At 42.6% G+C, this 17,115-nt stretch overlaps 1 long non-coding RNA gene across 3 annotated transcripts in view; it reads right to left on the bottom strand.

Annotated features, from left to right (window-relative positions):
* Positions 1 to 4,570: 4,570 nt before the first annotated feature.
* LOC114597853 (uncharacterized) overlaps positions 4,571 to 17,115 on the bottom strand; it is a 239,187-nt gene continuing 226,642 nt past the window's right edge. For all 3 annotated transcript variants that reach the window (XR_003706904.2, XR_013393143.1, XR_013393144.1), the window contains 2 exons: positions 7,586 to 7,682; positions 4,571 to 6,616 (listed from right to left, as the gene is read on the bottom strand). This is a non-coding gene — a long non-coding RNA (uncharacterized LOC114597853). The remainder of the gene's footprint in view (positions 6,617 to 7,585; positions 7,683 to 17,115) is intronic.

Genomic DNA, 17,115 nt, shown 5'->3' with positions numbered 1-17,115 from the left:
TAATCACTGATGACTCAGGTGTGAGCCCTCCTTGTTCCCAATTGGAAGGGAACACATAAACATTTTAAAGCTGAAGAAGGGACATTGGAATGCAGATAAGTTCTGCTTCATCACTTCCTGCCTGTCAGCTCATGCCAGTAGGGATAAGTTGATATTACAGCCTTCAGATTTCACTTGCACACACCATTTTAGGATTGTGCTGTTAAAACTATCAGGGAACTTAAAATAACTATTGCTGTAATTGTACTTATGTAGAATATACACAGAGACTTGGGTGGCGCTGTGGTCTAAACCACAGAGCCTCGGGCTTGCCGATCAGAAGGTCGGTGGTTCAAATCCCTGTGACGGGGTGAGCTCCCGTTGCTCGGTCCCTGCTCCTGCCAACCTAGCAGTTTGAAAGCATGCCAAAGTGCAAGTAGATAAATAGGTACTGCTCCAGAGGGAAGGTAAACGGCGTTTCCGGGCGCTGCTCTGGTTCACCAGAAGCGGCTTAGCCATGCTGGCCACATGACCCGGAAGCTGTCTGTGGACAAACGCCGGCTCCCTCGGCCTATAGAGCGAGAAAAGCGTGCACCCGCGAAGTTGTCTACGACTGGACCTAACAATCAGGGGTACCTTTACCTTTACCTAGAATATACACATGAGGGTTGGTTTATTGCATATATTATCTATCAACTGCTCTTTAGCAGTAGCAATATTTGTGAAATATTTAGGCTTTAATCCTATGGACCCTGGAAGAGTATCCCAAGGGCTAAAGGAGAGAATGAATCTCCCCTTACATGAGTGGAGATGAAGATCCAGGGCTGGAGCAGGAGCCCTACCAGCCATGGCATCCTCCTTGCAGCTGAGAAACGAACATGGTGATCCCTTCTCCACCTTGATGCTCTGTTGATGGAGAGGAGGAAAATGAAGTCTTCTAAGTGCATGCCACTGGTCGATTTCCTGTTCCTCCAACATGTCCCCTAAATTGGGGGGAGGGGAGGGTGAGCTACCATAATTATTTTCCTTCCCATTGGGATCATTGAGGAAGACCATTGGGATAGGGGGAAGATCTCACTCTGGGGAAGGAAAAATGTGTCTCTCACCTTCCTCCCTGCTAGAGTGACTCTGGATTGGATTGTGTAACATAACCCCCAGTATCTTCCATATATGTTACACATTTTCCATACACGTAAAGTATTTCCCTCCGCCCACAGGTTAAACATCATCCTATGTCTTGAAAGCTAGAATAAATATATCCGCCTACCTACCCCAATGTTGCTTCTATTGCCTCACATCTAATTTGACAGAAGATCTTTTTATAAAGTTAATACACATGGGTCTTAACACTGTGTTCCAAAACCTTGGCTCAAACTCTGAAGTGTCTATCATATCTTTGACATTCTTAAAAATCTGGCATTGTGTTATATTTACTTGCTATTCTTAGATGTAGACTAGGCATAGGTATATTGGCGGAAAGAGAGCAAAGGGCTTTATATGGACATATATCGTAACCTGTGAAGTTGCTGGGTTTTTGTGTGTTTTTAATGCTACATAGAGCTTGAAGGGGTTCATCCATTTTATTTTTTCATAACTAATTAATGGACAATTTAATGTGCCTATGTACTCCTTCAGCTATTTGTTAAAGGGTTTTAAAAACTGCTAAATTGTCCTCTTAAGACAACAGGCATCCCACTGTGCTAAATGAATTTGAAGTGGAAGTTTTATAAAGTGGTTGTTGGTTCTTTGGGGCTTCTTGAATTTAAAAGATATCCTTGAGGACTGGAACATAACTTTGTTATTGGAAAAAGTCCAAAAAAAACCACAACCTGTATGCCTGTAATAAACTTTTGTTATTCAGGAAAATAAAATAAAATGCTGCCAACCTCTGAAAAGAAATTTCTGTGCACTATTTTCACAGGGCCAAGTGTGGGAATATTTGGGAAATGAAAGCTTGATTAATGACATTCATCAGTTTTCCAGGAAGGCAAGGATCATGTTTGACATGTTGGAATTCTTTGAGGATATGAATAGCTTGATTGTAGAGAGACATTCATTGATCATTGCAAAACCAGATTAGGAGAAAGGATTTAACAAAATGCTAGAAGTGAGTTAATGTCGTTACAAAAAAGTACCGCATATTATCTTTACAGTAGGAACACAGCATGCAATAAGTTAAATCTCCCTATTTTTTCCTCTATTTTTTTTCGTAGGTTCAAAAACAAACTTCTTCTATTACATTCCAGAAGATTAGACCAATCTCAAAATGCAAGTGTCTAAGCTTCCCTTTGAGACTTCTGAGTTACGCCAATGCTGGGTCACACAACAGGTTGCAGCTGCACTACTGTGGGTGACCACCCACCATCAATGGTTTGAAATAGCTATTTTCTTCTGCAATCCAGAGCTATTGGAATCGTTGAAAGGAGCCTTGCCACTGACTTTCATTGATGCCGCTATAGCAGGCTGCAGTTCATCATCAGATTCTTCTCTGGAGGAAGGCAGTGGCTGGGCTGGTTTCTCTCTCAGGGCCCATTTAGGAGCTTCACAAATGGCAGCCCTGGGAATGAGTCCGGGGCTTAATCCTGAAGGTGATGTGCACAGGATGCTGCAACATTCTGTGGATTTATAGTGCTGCTTTATATCAAATCAGCCCATATGTCCACCAATCCCATTGCAGTATATTCTAACTGGGACCAGTTCTCCAAAGACTCAGAAAGATTTCCTAGTTGTACTACTTTGAATTATTTAACCAAGGACTCAATGTATTGAATTCAAGGTTTTATACATATGAAGCATGTCCCTCTCCCCCATTAAAATGAAAGTAAAATCTAATCCCGGCCCCATCCCTACCAACCATTTACCAAATGGTAAATATTCTGGCAGGACGCGGGTGGCGCTGTGGGTAAAACCTCAGTGCCTAGGACTTGCCGATCGCATGGTCGGCGGTTCGAATCCCCGCGGCGGGGTGAGCTCCCATCGTTCGGTCCCAGCTCCTGCCCACCTAGCAGTTCGAAAGCACCCTTAAGTGCAAGTAGATAAATAGGTACCGCTTTATAGCGGGAAGGTAAACGGCGTTTCCGTGTGCTGCGCTGGTGCTGGTGCCAGAGCAGCTTTGTCACGCTGGCCACGTGACCCGGAAGTGTCTGCGGACAGCGCTGGCTCCCGGCCTCTTAAGTGAGATGAGCGCACAACCCTACAGTCTGTCAAGACTGGCCCGTACGGGCAGGGGTACCTTTACCTTTAAATATTCTGGCATATCAATTATCGATAGCCCTCTCTTCACCTGGGTGGTGGGTAGCTTTCCTGAATGGCACCTGAGAGTCTTACTTTGTTTTTCCACGGAGCTTGAGGTAAAATACATGCACCACCCCTAATTCATAGTCATAAAAACTCTGTGAGATATATTAGGCTGGAAGGCAGTGGCTGGTCAAAGTTTACCCAGTGAGAGCTGTTTATGACTTAGTCAGGATTTGAACCTGGGTCTCTCCACTTCTGGATAACAACCACTTCATCACACTGGATATCATGGTTAGGATTTAATATTTGGTTCTCTGAACACTTTCATTATCGAAGAAGGGCACTGGAAATAACTGGTTTTTTTCAATCATGTATTTCTGATCCAAAGAAGCAGGGAACAAATTGCATTTTGCAACTTCTTAATGAAGTATTGAGCGGTGCAGAGTGGCTACAACGACTTTCACATCTGAAGAAGGCCTCTCCTTTTCACAAGCTGAAACATCTGTGAGCAACCACCACCAGAACAGCAACAACAAAGTAAGACGCAGGAAATGAAAAACAATTACATGGTATTAGAATAATTCAATTCCACCCAAGGGGGAAATAGAGATATGGGATAAATTACCAGGATTGGCCACCGGTGCATACAATATTGCATTCAAAGCGGTAAGAAACAGGTTTTGAGGAGTTACAAAAACAGAAGAAGAAAACCAACCCCTGCCTGGTGTGTAAATAAGGGACTTTCTTTTAAAACATTATAATCACATATTTTATGAGCCCAGGGAGAGGTTAATTAAGGCCAATGGAAACAAAAGTCAAGTGAGAAGGATTAGGGCTGCCACTATTCCCTCCCATACTCTTCTGAAAATTGGTGAAGAAATGGTGACAAAAAGGAGAGCAGTAGGTGGGTAAGATGAGAGGATGGGAAAGGCAAAAACCTGTTGTGTCACTAGAATCCTCAAGTTCTTCCTTCTTGCTAAGCCACTTTTCCATGTAATCAAAGCAAGGCAGCATGGACTGAATGTTGCTTGAAAAAGAATACATACCTTTGTGTGTCTGCCTTAATACTGCTAGTCCCAAGTATTTGTGCTGGTAATATATTATGACAGTATGATTATGCTTCTGATAAATAATATGTAAACTTCAGTGTTGAACTGTCCATGAAGAGCTCTCAATAGATTAAGAGCTCCCAATACAGGTGCTCTTGGCACTCTCATTACAAACCTCTGCACCAGTATTGAGAGCCTCAGTACAGTGTTAGGAGTAGGTTTGGCTTCAGTTGTCAAAACATCAGAAACTATCATCAGCAAGCAATTTCTGGACATGATCAGAAAACAATACTTTCTTTAGTTCCTTGTGTTTATTAATGGTTTATTGATCATTTTCACAGGGCAAACAAGACCTCTAGCAACATTACTCCTCTAAGCAGTCCCTCCACAGCTCCTCATCCACCCAGATATAACCCACCATTAGTCCTTTTGGTCATTTGGATGTGTTGTGACACATAACTTTGTTGCCTTGAAGGCACGCCACATTTGCAAGATGTTTGGTACAAAAATGTGACGATACTCTGAAATCGCATAACAACAGAGAGCCTACAGCTGAGTTTATAGCATTGGATTTGTAATTTGGGAAGGAGATTATGAATTATAGTAGGGTCAGTTTACCCATAACTAAACCAAGCAGCCATTTGTAATATTTCTATTCAGTTCCACCGTGTCAATGTGAAATTTCAGTGATAAGAATTTGAACAATGGACATGGACCCATCTCAGTTTCTGTCGCCCTTATCTGGGCTGTTTTCAAGAGTGGCTTGAGGGAACATGCTACACATGAACCACTGAAACTAAGCTCTGTATACTGCCTGAAGGGTGGATCACCTTGAATCAGAGGTGAGGTCCAGGAGCATAACAAACAAGGCTGGCTGTATCTAGTGCAGCTAGAAGAATTGGTGTATAAATAGACTACCTCCTTACATATTCCAATTGATGGGTATTTTAGTTGCATCTTATAGAAGCCAAACATTCTTTGGCTAAGGGGAACTCTTGGTAACTTTTAAATAGATTCTTTAACTAAAGCTATTGCATTTTGCCTGTAGAATCTAGCACACAGAGGCCCAATTCATGTCTCTTCACAGAACCTAACTGCTGGTATAATACAAAGCATAATTATAAAAACTATTTATTTAATGCATTTTCCCACTTCTGGTTCAGCCTAGTATGTTGCAGTTTTCCCCAAACTACAATACTGAAGTCTCTTCCTTGCCATTGGTTTCCTTGACTGAGCCCATCTGTTGTAGTTGGACAAATAGCCAGAGAGAGAGAGAGAGAATTTGTTGCCAAACATAAAACCAACTAATTCTCAACAACCCATTAAATAAATTTTGAAGGGAAGCCTCATTTCCATGTATCAAGAGAAATGTTTATACGGTTTAAGGTGCTCATTTCTACGGTAAATTATTATTTACCCTAAAGTTCCCAAGGTATGCTCAGTAATTAGGGCTACTACCCTGTTAAATACATCTTGGTTGATTAATCAATTAAGTCTGCACTCCTAAGAATGCTTACCAGGGTGTTAGTTCTGTTTAACGCAAAGGGGATTCCTTCAGGGTAGGCATGATTACAGTTGGTCTTCAAACTTGCACATAAGTACAACAAACAATGCATACATCTTTTACTGTAAGATAATGAACATATTTACTGTAGCAGCCAAAAAGGAGGCAAGACCTCAAATCAGTACAGAAATAACTAGGAAATCTTAATGTTGCTGTTTTTTAGTCATTTAGTCGTGTCCGACTCTTCGTGACCCCATGGACCAGAGCACGCCAGGCACTCCTGTCTTCTACTGCCTCCTGCAGTTTGGTCAAACTCATGCTGGTAGCTTCGAGAACACTATCCAACCATCTCGGCCTCTGTCGTCCCCTTCTCCTTGTGCCCTCCATCTTTCCCAACATCAGGGTCTTTTCCAGGGAGTCTTCTCTTCTCATGAGGTGGCCAAAGTATTGGAGCCTCAGCTTCACGATCTGTCCTTCCAGTGAGCACTCAGGGCTGATTTCCTTAAGAATGGATAGGTCTGAACTTCTTGCCGTCCATGGGACTCTCAAGAGTCTCCTCCAGCACCATAATTCAAATGCATCAATTCTTCGGCGATCAGCCTTCTTTATGGTCCAGCTCTCACTTCCATACATCACTACTGGGAAAACCATAGCTTTAACTGTACGGACATTTGTTGGCAAGGTGATGTCTCTGCTTTTTAAGATGCTCTCTAGGTTTGTCATTGCTTTTCTCCCAAGAAGCAGGCGTCTTTTAATTTCATGGCTGCTGTCACCATCTGCAGTGATCATGGAGCCCACGAAAGTAAGCAGGAACCGGCAAGCTACTCCAGTATTCCTGCCAAGAAAACTCCATTGACAAAGACAACAGGAAATCTTAATAGAATGTATCAAATGGCCAGCACATTTTAGTTTACACTTGCTTCAGGGGGTTGAACTAATGACCCTAGGGGTTCCTTCCAATTCTACTGTTCTATGATTCTATGAAAATAATACTTGCTGAGGACTTCGAGAGGGCATCAAGTCATATTATTTTGGCCCTTTAAAAGTTGCAAAGTAAAAAAGAAAACACTCTGCATTTTATCCCTTCCATTGAAGTGTTCTACATAAGGAAGTAAGGAAAGCTTGCTGGTTCAGGCCAACAGCCCACGTAGCCCAGCATCCTGTTCTGACATTCCCAACCAAATGCCTATGGGAAATCTGAAAGCAGGTCTAGAGTGTCACAGCATTCTCCCCACTTGCGATTGCCAGCAATGGGCATTCAGAAGCATACCACCCTAGCAGTGAATGTAGAGCATAACCATTGTGGCTTGTAGCTATTTATAGCCTTAGGTAAAGGGAAAGGGAAAGGGAAAGGTAAAGGGACCCCTGACCATTAGGTCCAGTCGTGGCCGACTCTGGGGTCGCTTTATTGGCCGAGGGAGCCAGCGTACAGCTTCCAGGTCATGTGGCCAGCATGACTAAGCCACTTCTGGCGAACCAGAGCAGCGCACGGAAACGCCATTTACCTTCCCGCCAGAGCAGTACCTATTTATCTACTTGCACTTGACATGCTTTCAAACTGGCAGGAGCAGGGACCGAGCAACGGGAGCTCACCCCGTCGCGGGGATTCGAACCGCCGACCTTCTGATCGACAAGTCCTAGGCTCTGTGGTTTAACCCACAGCGCCACCCGCAGCCCTTATTTATAGCCTTATCTTCCATTAATTTGTCTAATTCTCTCTTAAAACCATCTAATTTGGTTATCATTGCTTCTTCATATGGGAATGAATTCTATAGTTTAACTGGATGGTGTGCAGAAATGCTTTCTTTTTACTTACATGTTTTATCCCTGGTTTGAAGCCTTCTTATTTTCTCACTTATGTTCTGGTTCTGTCTCTTGCTCTTGCTCGGTCATCTTAGAAAAGACCTGCCCTCCTGTGTGTGAGAAGAGAGGTTTAATTAATCAATTCCTCAATAAACTGTGCAGTTCTGTACAAGATTTATCCACCCAATTTTGGGCAATTTCCCCTTTGCATGGCAGCTCCCTCAGACACAAGACTACTCTGTTTGGAAAAGGTGCAGGGATCTCCAAGAGGAAGGGAAAGATTGGTTATACACACTGCTTTCTACTTGCTCAGCCATTGGATGCAAGCCATAGAGAATAGCTTGTAAAGCCATTTAAGCTCAATTGGGCAGACCAAAGATCCAAAGGTTCAGTCCTGCACTGCCTACTGTGGCCAACGAAATGCATCACTAAAGCACACAAACAAGGCTGTTAGGCTATGTACTTCCCTTGTCATTGTCCCTAGAATGTGGTAGCCTGACTAGCCCTGGCCATTACATAGAATGAGGGAGCTGTCTCAAGTGGAAGATGCTGGATGGTTGGGGCTGCTGGCAAGGTGTTAGAGGATGGGGGTAATGATGATGGTGATGATGATGATGATGATGATGATGATGAAACTTTTGTTTTTTATACCCTGCCCATCCAGCTGGATTTCCCCAGCTTACAGCTCATAAAAAATTGTAAAACATTAGACATTAAAAACTTCCTGATACACGGTTGCCTTCAGATGTCGTCTAAAAGTCAGATAGTTGTTTATTTCCTTGACATCTGATGGAAGGGCGTTCCTCAGAGCAGGCACCACTACTGAGAAGGCCCTCTGCCTAGTTCCCGGTAACCTCACTTCTCACAATGAGGGAACTGTCAGAAGGTCTCAGAGCTGCCCCTCAGTGTCCAGGCTGAATGATGGGGGTGAAGATGCTCCTTCAAATATACTGGGCTGAGGCCATTTAGAGCTTTAAAGTTCAGCACCAACACTTTGAATTGTGCTCAGAAACATGCTGGGAGCCAATGTAGGTCTTTCAGGACCGGTGTTATGTGGTCTCGGCAGCCACTCCCAGTCATCAGTCTTGCTGCCACATTCTGGATTAGTTGTAGTTTCCGGGTCACCTTCAAAGGTAGCCCCACATAGAGCATATTGCAGTAGTCCCAGCAGGAGATAAGCATGCACCACTCTGGTGACACAGTCGGTGGGCAGGTAGGGTGTCAGCCTGCATACCAGTTGGAGCTGGTAGACAGCTGCCCTGAACACAGAATTGACCTGCGCCTCCATGGATAGCTGTGAATCCAAAATGACTCCCAGGCTGCACACAGGGGCACAGTTACCCCATTCAGGACCAGGGAGTCCTCCTGCCCGTGGTCCCCCCAAAGCAGTGCAGTGGTACCTCAAGCTACAAACGCCTCAGGTTACAAACGCTTCAGGTTACAAACTCTGCTATCCTGGAAGAGTTGCCTCGAGTTGAGAATGTTTCCCCAGAAGGAGAACAGAAATCGCGTGCCAGCGGCAGCAGCAGCAAGAGGCCCCATTAGCAAAAGCACACCTGTAGTTAAGAACAGTTTCAGGTTAAGAATGGACCTCCGGAACGAATTAAGTTCGTAACTAGAGGTACCACTGTACTTCTGTCTTGTCAGGATTCAACCTCAATCTGTTAGCCACCATCCATCCTCCAGCTGCCTCCAGACACTCACACAGAGTGGGTCCTAGTTGGCCTGGCTGGTGCCCCCTAACCTTGCCTGCTGAACCCAGCTGCAGTGGGACACACTGTTCTGTAGCCAGTGCTGAAGGGTAATTCAATAGCCAGTTCAATGTGGAATTGAGGAACATTCTTGTCCTTCAGCCCAGGAAACAAAATGTTTTTGTAGGCATAGGCATCCTAAACAGATGCCTATGAGGTTCTCTCTAAACCAACTGTCATGCCTAATAGCTACTGATAAACATAAAGGTAAAGGTAAAGGTACCCCTGCCCGTACGGGCCAGTCGTGTCCGACTCTAGGGTTGTGCGCCCATCTCACTTAAGAGGCCGGGGCCAGCGCTGTCCGAAGACACTTCCGGGTCACGTGGCCAGCGTGACCAAGCTGCTCTGGCGAGCCAGCACCAGTGCAGCACACGGAAACATCGTTTACCTTCCCGCTATAAAGCGGTACCTATTTATCTACTTGCACTTAGGGGTGCTTTCGAACTGCTAGCTGGGCAGGAGCTGGGACTGAAAGACGGGAGCTCACCCCGCCGCGGGGATTCGAACCGCTGACCATGCGATCGGCAAGCCCTAGGCGCTGAGGTTTTACCCACAGCGCCACCCGTGTCCCTTATACTGATAAACATATCACTGTTAATTTTGCCACATGAAGAATTCTGCATGGGTTGAGTGGGGGAAATAGCACAAAAGCTACTGGGTGGGGACAGTGGCTGGCCGATTGCCTCTATGATTATCTTAAGCAAGCATTTCTCAGAATTGCAGGAAATTCTAACATGATGTTCTCACAACTGGTAAATGACTTCATCTGATACAAATTAAACTGAAAGGCATACTTAGAAAGCCCAGTCAGCTTAAATTATACGATTGTCGGATACAGATAATGAAGTGCAGGTTTCCTTCCCATGATGTACGCTATAGGCAATGAGCATGGAAAAAGAAAGAGAGGCATCTTTGATTACAATACACAGCTACTGTTAAACCATAACCTGACTACCTGGGATTCATTTCCAACAATAGCTGCCTGGCTGTTTCAAACTTTCTACTTTGCCCTGATGCTATTAAAAAACATTCTGGGGCCAGCTGCCAATAGCAATGAAATGGGACTAATTGTATCTTTATCTCATGCATAATTAATTAAAAAATATTGAGCTTCTAATTCTGCTCCCAGTGGAGCCAGTTGGTGCTTTGCCATTCAAGGGAAACTGACTCATGCTCTCAATGTTTCAATTATATCTTCCTAAGCCTTCAGTTCAGAAAGCAACTGGCTCCCAGTACGTTTCCGAGCACAATTCAAAGTGTTGGTGCTGACCTTTAAAGCCCTAAACAGCCTCGGTCCAGTATATCTGAAGGAGCGTCTCCTCCCCCATCGTTCTGCCCGGACACTGAGGTCCAGTTCTGAGGGCCTTCTGGTGGTTCCCTCACTGCGAGAGGCCAAGTTACAGGGAACCAGGCAGAGGGCCTTCTCGGTAGTGGCGCCCGCCCTGTGGAACGCCCTCCCATCAGATGTCAAAGCTATAAACAACTACCTGACATTCAGAAGACAACTGAAGGCAGCCCTGCTCAGGGAAGTTTTTAATATGTGACATTTTAGTTTATTTTTCATCTTTGTTGGAAGCCGCCCAGAGTGGCTGGGGAAACCCAGCCAGATGGGCGGGGTGCAAATAATAAATTATTATTATTATTATTATAAGGAATGGAAAGCTTCTTGTATTGTTGCTTGGCCAAGTCAAAGTAGCTTTAAATGTTCAAGCACATGCAATGCTTTTTTCGTCCACAGGCCTGCATAACTGCTTGTATCTACCGTAGAAAATTTACTTATCCAAGCCTTTGCTACAAGAGTTTACCTCCAATGCCTGGGTTGACTGGAGTGAGGGGTGGCAAACTACTTGTGAGATTAACTGCATGATGACCAGGTCTGCTGGCTTTGTTGTTTTTCATTTGGTTAATAGTTGTACACAACTCTTCCAGATTTAGAGATTCTGCAAGCTCAACTCTAATTTGTTTTTGCGGAATTTGTGAGAGGACCTCAGTAGCTACAGTAGGATCATTGCCTTGATCCTACACTTTGTCAAAGGGGAAATCCCCACAGAAATAGAAATTATATATCGAACAGATGGAAAGCTCTTTAATCTGAGTAGGCTTCTGCCATAGAGCTTCATTATGCTGATGACAACATAGTGTGTGCATAGTCAGAGGATGACCTCCAAACCACCCTAAATATCTTCACAGAAACTTACAAAAAGCTTGGTCTATCACTCAACATCTAAAAAAACCCAAGTGCTGCACCAACAAGCACAAAACAACCCTTCTGCAGCGCCATAAATCCAACTTAATGGTGTAATGTTGGAACATGTTCACTTCTCCTAACTGGGCAGTTATCTTTCCACAAGGACCAGCATTGATGCCAAAATCCAGCATTGCCTGAGCTCTGCAAGTGCAGCTTTCTCCTGATTGAAGTGCAGTGTTTGAGGACTGGGACGTTCACAGGGAAACCAAAATGCTTGTTTAGAAAGCTATTATACTACCAGCCTTACTGTATGCTTGTGAAACATGGACAACTTATAAATGCCATCTCCAATTCTTCAAAAGATTCTATCAACTTTTTACACATCACTTGGGAAGACAGGTGAACTAACACCAGTGTACTGGAAGAAGCAAAGATCATCAGTGTTGAAGCAATGATTCTTCAACATCAACTTCGTTGGACTGGTCATGTTGTGCGGATGCCTGATTATCGTCTTCCAAAGCAACTACTCTATCCCGAACTTAAAAATGAAAAGCGTAATGTTGGTGGACAACAAAAGAGGTTTAAAGACTCTCTCAAGGCAAATCTTTTTTAAAAAATGTAGTAGGAACACCAACAACTGGGAAACACTGGCCTGTGAGCACTCCAATCGGAGAACAGCCTTTACCAAAGGTGCCATGGACTGTGAAGATGCTCAAACTCAGGACACAAGGGAGAAACGTGCTAAGAGGAAGGCACACTTGGCAAATCCACACCGTGATCAACTCCCGCCCGGAAACCTATGTCCCCACTGTGGAAGGATGTGTGGATCCAAAATCGGCCTCCACAGTCACTTATGGACCCACTGTTCATGGAAGACAATCTTACTCAGTCACGAGTGATCGCCAAAGGTGAAGAAGAAAGTCCAATAAAAGAATATTAGTGTTATTTGATTATCAAGAATAGTTCCAGATTTGTCAGGCTTGTGGTGAGAGTTGTCTTAGAAATGATGCTCCATTGTATATGTAATAAATCAAATCATATTAAAAGTGTCAAAATCTCATATTATGCATAATTTTCTCCATTATTGCTACATTCCAAAGTGAGTAGTACCAAGCGTCCAGCATAAGATTTTGGAACTTGGGAGCTAATTGAGACCTGGGAGATTCAATAATAATGGAAATCAGCAAGAAAATCCAACATTTTCCAAGATGGATAAATTATGATTGCTTTCTTCTCTGGAGCTGGTGCCCTAGATCAGTTGGACACCTGAACTATTGGGAATAAAAAATACAGACCTGCAGACACTTTCTAAGGCCAAGCTAAAGTCTACCATTTGCTTTTCACAGGGAAGATGATGGGGGAGGGAGGGAGGGAGGGAGGGAGGGAGGGAGGGAGAGAGAGAGAGAGAGAGAGAGAGAGAGAGAGAGAGAGAGAGACAGAACATAGGGGCTACAGTTCTTAAACCAAAACATTTTATTGCCATACTGAGCTGCGAAAGTGTAGAGAAACATAAACCTTGGGTATCTGTCAATGCTAGATAATATATACTAAGCATCTGCCCAGGATAACATTTCACAGTGTGTTTGGGGTTTCATCCCATGTGTCCATTTGTCATTATTGTCCATTTCAGAGCTGGTGGCAGGTTGTTACATAGCATGATGCTATTCCTGTAGTCTCTTTCCTTATTCCTAGGGTTAGGCGCGGTCTTTCCTCATTGCTTTTTAATGGAAAGTCTTTTATCATTTCTGGTAATGTGAGCAATTATCTGCTCCTTCATATTTTTGATACTGGAAGACAGTGATTACTTTTCCTTGACAGTTTTTCTTTGGTCAGATTTTCTTCGCAATCTTCTCCATTTGTTGTATCTTTTCCAATAATCAAATACAATCCCCATGCTTCTTTAAACATTCCTCAAAGAGTCTTCCCTGGTTTATCATATATTTTATCTACTCATTTTGTAAGTTGATATCTTAGTATTCTGTGCTTAAATATGACATTTCAAAGATATTTATCATTCCAACAACAACAACAACAAAACACATTCATAAGTAGTATTCATTGAGATGGTCCAAAATCTTAATACTGAGGTAGAGAACCTGTGATCTTTCAAGTGTTGCTAAACTACCAACCTTGTCATTCCTGACAGGTGATAGTGGTTGGGACTGAAGGGAGTGCAGGACAGCAATATCTTTTCTGGAAGGTCATAGGTTCCCTACCCCCACACTAACATCTGAAAATCCATATCCATAAGGCCAGTTGACACAAAGCAACTAGAGCAAGGGGCTGGTTTACACACTAACCCAGCTTTGCATGATGAAAGGGCACCTAATGGAAACTTGTTAGGTGCTCATGTTATGTGAAGGCCTGCATGCATTATGAAATGATGAGTTCAGTTTTGCTCTCCTGATGAGTTCAGTTTTGCTCTCTGAGAGTCAGTGTGGTATAGTGGTTAAGAGCGGTGGACTCGTAATCTGGTGAACCGGGTTTGATTCCCCTCACCTCCACATGCAGCTGCAGGGTGACCTTGGGCTAGTCACAGTTCTCTGAAGTCTCTCAGCCTCACTCACCTCACAGAGTGTTTGTTGTGGGGGAGGAAGGGAAAGGAGAATGTTAGCCGCTTTGAGACTCCTTCGGGTAGTGATAAAGCGGGATATCAAATCCAAACTCTTCTTCTATATGGAGAGGAAAGGCTTATATTTAAATGTATACAAAGTCTGTTTATATAAACTGTAGTGTTTACTCCTGTACAAAAAGGTCTGCTGTTGTAAAATTGATAGCATCTCAGCACTGTATATTATGCGCCCAATGGAATATAGATCTATATGTTCGTTCCATGTGACAGTGTATGAAGCTTGTCTTCTAGTACACATATAGACCTCCATATACAAAACTGGAGCACCAAACCAAGGCATCAAAAAGGTTTTCTTTAAAAAAAACACAGAGGGGGGAAAAACTTTGGCATTCATGTCAGTGATTTTGTTAATGGGATCTCAGAGAGATCCTTTTATCTCCCTTCAGCATCAAATAAATCTATTTTGCTAAAAGAACTCCTGAAAAGAATTGGCCGTGATTTTACAAGACCCCCACATGGGTGTGGGGTTTTTATTTTGGAGTTCCTTGGTGTGCGTTTTCTTTCAGGTGCAAGCAAGGCTTAAGAAGTGCCGAGGACATCATTTGAAGCTGAAATGCAAAGAAAAGAAAAGAAAAGAAAAGGAAGCCAACAACTGTAGTTACGTAGTGTCAAATTCCTGCCTCTGACTACATAACATATTTCCTTTCCACAGGAGGTAGTTATGACAAATTAGAAGTCTGAAAATTTTCTGATGGTGTAAAGGCTCCAGCTGTCACTAGGGAGATAGTGATCAGATTTCATAGCTGCATGGTCCCACGGCGCCTCTAAGAGTTCCATATGGTCATCCAAATGTTACAACTGAAGCCCACAAAACAATCCTAGGATGACTTTTTACTTACAGAAGATAAAACTTGTGCTCAATGAACTTAATAAACAAATTGCTCTTCATTGGTTCACTGAAAATCAGAACCTTAGGAGCCACTGTACAGCTGTTCCTTTCTTTGAATACGGAGCAGAACTGACCAGGTTGGCTCTAACTTCTCTCTCTCTCTCTCTCTCTCTCTCTCTCTCTCTCTCTCTCTCCTTTTGCACAACTTACATAAGGGAGCGTGGGCTTTTTAAGTGGCTGTGCTATGAATAATTAAGGTGTGTATATGTATGTGGTGATAAACAGCGATTCCTCAAGCCACTTCCCTTTTAGTTTAGGTTTTTTTCCCCTGAATACACCCCTCTTAAATTCTTAATGCCATCACAGTGGACGGTGACTCTTTTGTTCATGTCAAAGACGTCAGCATCAGCCTTGCACAATAACAAATGACAGATGAATAATTTATTGATCCTTAAATGGCCGTGTCCTTGGATGTATTTCTTATAACTAATTTGCTTAGAGACACATCTGGCTCATGGAGATAGCATCTGTTTTAAAGAAGGTCAGTATTATATTTTAAAATTAAAGGCAGAAGAACATAATCTTTTATTTGTTATGCTTCCCTGCTCCTCTACCCTAGGAACTCAGTTAATTCTCATTCAGTTCTGCCTACTTATTTTTTATAATACCAAATCAAAAGATGTGCAATCTGTTGTTCAATCTTGAGACCATAATAAAGAAGCCCATTAAAGATGTGCTTGCAATGAATGAATACTTGTTAGGTAAAGGGGGGAGTGTCCATAATGAGCTTTAGGTAGATGCATTTTAAAATGCTGAGAAATATCAAAGTATTGGTATATTCAATGTGGGGGCCTTGACACAAATATCAAATATTTGGATTTTTATTTAATATGTTTTGAATGAATGACCTCTAACCTATGTCAAACTTTGGGTTGACTCATTGAAATAAATGGATTTTACTCCAAGTCCATTGACTTCAAGGGGTCTATTTTAAAGATGACTTATGTTGGATATCACCCAAAGTTGTGGCTGGGGCTTTTTAGAAGGATCTTTGTCTACCAAAAGCTTTCTTACCCATGATAGCTAATCCAAGACCCATATTCAACAGCAGTGGGCTTCTCAATACCTAATGCCAGAGACAAACAACAGAGCATTCTTGCTGGAGCCCTATTAGTAATGCAGTCTCCTTGTTTTATTCCTGCCTTGTTCCAGGTGCTTGAATATTGGTTACCTCTTATAAAATAAATGGGAAACCTGGCATAGAAATTATAATTCTTTACACTTTATTTGCAGTGTAATCCTATGCATAATTAAGCCCCAGGGTGTCCAATAGTCCTTACTTCCTTGTAAGCATGTAGCACATTCCTTAAAATAGCTACATATACATTTTGTTTTGTTAATATTCCCACATTTGGTCAGCAATACCAATATGTTGCAGTCTTATTATCTTTCCCATATTTTAAAGGACAAACCGGGGCTTTTTCTCTTCCTCCCCCTTCTCTATTGCCAACCATTCTGGCTCATTCCAAACAGAGCTTGACAGAGAAATCTTATTTCAATTTAATCCTAATTATATATTATCTCAGATGTTTCCAACACAACTTAACTACTATTTACTATCCATGCAAACTTTGTATTTAATGTCGGGAGACAGTGTAATTTTTTAACCCTCTGTGCCGAGTAAGAAAGCACCTCTCAAATTCATGGTTCACCTTGCAGCACTCATAAAAACATTGAATTATTCGAGGATTAATGGAGGTGGTTCACAATTAGGCTGAAGTATGATCTGATGTCATCATCTCAGTATGATGATATACATTTTGATGCCAAAGCACCTGTTGTTTTGGAAGGAAGCAGCTGATATCATTATCTACTCAGCCAGACAGTCCTGTTTCCCGCTGCTTAAAAAATTATCCTAAGGGTTACCTAAGTTGGGGTAATACAGCATGAACTTTTCCTTACTCGGGACAGGAACATAAAGACTTTACAAACAATCTACAGAGGTGTGTGTGTGTGTGTGTGTGTGTGTGTGTGTGTATATATATATATATATATATATATATATATATATATATGCTTTCGTAGATTTTCACGGGTATAGGAATGCAGGTTTTGGTGTCCTCGGGTGTCTTCCCGTGTAAAA

This window comes from Podarcis muralis, chromosome 6 (genome assembly GCF_964188315.1).
Source record: "Podarcis muralis chromosome 6, rPodMur119.hap1.1, whole genome shotgun sequence".
In the NCBI taxonomy this organism is placed as follows: Eukaryota; Metazoa; Chordata; class Lepidosauria; order Squamata; family Lacertidae; genus Podarcis; species Podarcis muralis.
This window is presented reverse-complemented; position numbering and strand designations above follow the sequence as displayed.